The sequence below is a fragment of the Onthophagus taurus genome, chromosome 1 (genome assembly GCF_036711975.1).
Source record: "Onthophagus taurus isolate NC chromosome 1, IU_Otau_3.0, whole genome shotgun sequence".
NCBI lineage: Eukaryota > Metazoa > Arthropoda > Insecta > Coleoptera > Scarabaeidae > Onthophagus > Onthophagus taurus.
Genome location: NC_091966.1, coordinates 4,237,826 through 4,242,423, shown reverse-complemented (window position 1 = coordinate 4,242,423; position 4,598 = coordinate 4,237,826).

The window sequence follows — 4,598 nt, the reverse complement described above, 5'->3', positions numbered from 1 at the left end:
GTTCAACACCATAATCTAGACTAGAGTTCCTTATTGTTCAGAACCTTTTCCATATTTGTTTGTCCAATTGTGTCCAGTAATTACATATTTCCAGAACAGCCATTTGAAATTTCAAAAAAGTGTTACAAACCAACTATTAGATAAATACCTTGGAAATTCTGCCCAATGTGGTTGTTTGGTTTCTGCGCAGAATAAAATTGTGCAACAATTTCCAAAACTTTCTAAACTCAGCAAATCACTATGAGATTGTGAGTTTCTGCCTTTCCTTCAAAATAGAAAATAATTCCCACTATTTTGTTCACACACATTTAATTATGAGCGAATTGTCCAAATTTCTACTCAACCCTCTTTGTTCACCAGCCATTATCCCTAGTTTTTTTTTTGATCCGAATAACAAAAAGACATCACGGTATCATGGGAAATAAACCTCTCTATAATAAAAACCTCTCGGTTGACCTAATAAAGAGCTTGCGCGCCCTCGAATTAATAAAAAGCAAGAGAGACGATGTCGACGGGGTGGACCACCGCGCGTTTACGGGTGCTCTAATGGGGTACTTGTCGACGGGTATTATCCCGATCCTTGCGTTTTATTCGGCCTGGAACGACGATCGCGCACGTGTCCGACACGCGGATTATACAAACCCATTCATTAGCGACGACCGCAGCAGAAATCTGACGGACCCCTGACCGTTTTCAACCCCCCCACCCTAAATTTTGGGCTTGTACTACACGAAATAGAACACGTACTGAAATCTATGGGGTTATAAAGGGACTTGGGGGGTTTTATTTTTTGATAATGGCGAGCGTCGCCGTCGTGCACGTGTGTATCTTTAGGATTTATTTCTGCCTTCGTGGCATTCGCAAACACGGAAACAATTGGAAAGAAATATGAAACGGGATTTTTGGAATTTGATTCGCGTAATCCTTTAATGCTAAAAAAATATCAATATAAGGTGGGTTCATGCAACGTGTTTTAGTCGTAGTTGTTGGCATAGTCGTAAGAGTGGAAAGTTAAGGTATTGTGTTAGGTATACTAGTACTGTTCATGTCCCAAGAGTTGCCCAACTTTAAACTCTTTTGTGTTCTTGTAATATACCAGTGTTTTGTTTTATTATTGCTTGATTTGCCATTTGGTTTACAAAGTCAAAAAAATTATTTTTTGAATACTACATCAACCAAATGTCCTCCGTTACAATTTATGCATTCTTGGAGTCGTGTCTGACAGTGTTGCATAAAGAAGCTCTGCAAGAAAGAAGTCGCAGGGGGTTAGGTCGGGAGACCGAGGGGGCCAACTGATATCGCCGTTTCAAAGCAATTACAGCATTCATTAAAATTCTTGTAGTGTGACTTGTTGAAAAAGTGTGTCTTCATTCCCTCTAAGGCCTTCAAATTGTGGTGTGGGATAATTCTGAATCGTGCAACGTATCGTACAGAATTAACGGTAACGGCATTTTCAGCCTCATTTTCAAAAAAATATGGATCGATGATTTGCCCATTTGCCGAAATCTCATCGTTTTGAAAATAGGCTTTAACTGCGTAACCGCGCTGCTCACCCGTCCAACGCTGCATTGTAAACTAAATGGCAAATTATGCAGGTCTTGGCAAGTTGGCTACTTTCTTCCACATCACTTCGTGGCGCGCTGCAAACCCTACTTTAAATCTTTCCTAGTCACTGCCGGACCCTGTACAAAAACATTATTTATGAATATTTTGTTAATATAAAAAAATTAAGGTCTAACGCGCGATACATGGTCATATTTCCATATTACACTTCCAATACCGTTAAAATATTTACACAATAAGTTTCTGTTCTTCTGGAACCTTCTTGCCGCATTGTTGCTTCCAACCCGTCCTATATTTTGTAGTGACATTGGTTCAGCTCGCCACTGACCATTTATAATTTCCCCTGACTCTGACTGAATAGTATCACCATATCCTGGAGGACAGTACCTTTCGCTTTGCCGTTCAATACGAAGGAAATGATGTAAAACTACTGTGGTTTCTACTATGTCTACCTTAGCTATGATTGGCCTCTGTAGAATTCGCCACCGCTGGCAGAGTATACCAAAGGCATTTTCAACGGTCCTCATTACCTTGGATAAACGATAGTTGAAAATGTTTTTTTCTAGTCCTAAGTGCTGTCCGGGATATGGTCTCATTATATTTTCCCTTAGAGGAAACGCAGCATCACTCACAACAAAATGTAGAAGTATAATGTTGCTTCTAGGCAATTTCTTTGGAAAAGAGATATTTATGTTTCCATTTAAAAAACCTCTCCCGAAAGAAGATTCTTTAAATAAAGTGCTGTCATCATTTCTTCCACTAGCTCCAATATCTGCTATAATGAAATTATAATCCGCATCTACACATGCCATTCAAGCAATGCTGAAGGTATGTTTATAATTGAAGAACTCACTTCCCGATGTTTTTGGTGCTTGCATATGGATGTGTTTCCCATCAACAGCCCCGATACAGTTGGGCATGTTCCATCGTTTGTAGAATGTATCTTCAACAGAGGCTAATATGTCTCTTGTTAGCTCTGGTAACACTCTGGGCTATAGTACGTCTTACAGAACAGTTGTTGTCTCTTTAATTATATAATTTACAGTGGATTTTCCCATTCGAAAATTCCAAGCTAGTTCTTGCATAGAACTTCCTTCTAACAAATAACTACAATAATTTTAATTGTAAGAAATCCATATGAGACTGTTATAGTATTAGAATATAAACAATTATAAAAACCAAATGAGCCTCAAAGTCTCAATTTATTTTAAAATTTTTTCTTTTTAAAATATATTTAAATTTACATGGTACATGTTTCGACTTTCGTCATCATCAGCCAAATCTATAAACATCAGCAACAAATATATTAAAACGTTAAAGTAAATTAAAGCACTACTTACAGTCAAAGGTGTAAAAAGGTAAAATACATCAAAGAATAAACACGTTCAACACATAATCACAATCGAAAATACTTATAAAATAGCGAAGCGAAATTTTCTTTTATTTTAAAAATAAACCATTTCTAAACAAAATAAAATTATAGAACGGTGTTTATTCTATAAAGTGTAAGAATTGTCAAGCTATTTACATCGGTCAGAGTGGTAGGAAATTACACACAGGAATGCAAGAACACAAAAATAGACATCATCTAACGTTTTTAAACACCACATCGAAACAGGTCATATTATTGACTATGACAACGTTAAATTAATTCATAAATGTGATAAGGGTCTTAAACTTCACTTATTAGAAAGACTAGAAATTGATAAAGAGAAAAGAAATATAAATTCCAACCTACTTAATGATCAAATTAATGATGATTTCTATAAACCGTTGTTTTCTTTTCTTAAATATTAATAATTTTTTGATGATGTTTATATTCTTTTTAATTTTGGTTACATGAATACCGATTTTTATTCGTCAATATTTCCTGTTTGACCGCTTCATTGTGTTTCTTCTAGTGTTGTTTGACAGACATTTTTCCTTTCTTGTTTTGGTCGTTCGTTCTATAATTTTATTTTGGTTTATTTTTAAAATAAAAGAAAATTTCGCTTCGCTATTTTATAAGTATTTTCGATTGTGATTATGTGTTGAACGTGTTTATTCTTTGATGTATTTTACCTTTTTACACCTTTGACTGTAAGTAGTGCTTTAATTTACTTTAACGTTTTAATATATTTGTTGCTGATGTTTATAGATTTGGCTGATGATGACGAAAGTCGAAACATGTACCATGTAAATTTAAATATATTTTAAAAAGAAAAAATTTTAAAATAAATTGAGACTTTGAGGCCCATTTGGTTTTTATAATTGTTTATATTCTAATACAATAATTTTATTACATAATTTAAATTTTTTTATAATATAAAATTAAACAAAAACTTACTGTGGGGTTACTATCAACTTTTGAACCGGTGAAATTGCACCTTTATTTGGTGTTTTTACTAAAAAAGGTTCAACCAGTCTTAACAATTCCTTAAATTCTTCGAACGACCGTCTTCCTGTTTTTCCAACATGTTTCTAATCAAAGTGGCATAATATCCCTCTAATTCTCTATTTTTATTGATTGGTCTTCTGCCAAAACGCCGTCGTCTTATATTTCTTAATCTTTGTGCGATTAATAGAGCTGCATTCAAGCACATTACACTATCAGCAACAACAATTTTCTTTTTATTGATGATAAACAAAACAGTTTCACTAACCGGCGAGACGATAGCAACAAACCGCCCAGCAACAAACTTTTTCCTTTATATTTCCACCTACTTCTAGGGCCCATATCTTCGTTATCTAGAAAGATAGCGAAAAACTAAGCACACGGTTGGAAAGCTTGGTCGTTTCTCTATCTCTAGAACTCTAGAATTATATTCATCTTATGGGAAATTTTCAACGGTATATAACACATCTCAATCACACGTTTGCACAATCGTTTTTCAGCACAGCAACAAACTTTCCCCTTGTATTTCCGTCTACTTTTCGGTCCAATATTTTCGTTATCTAGAAAAATAGCGAAAAACTAATAACACGGTTGGAAAGTTTGATCTTTTCATTTAAATCACCTCAAAATTGCCCCACTTTAAGGCCTTGTGCAGCCGTTA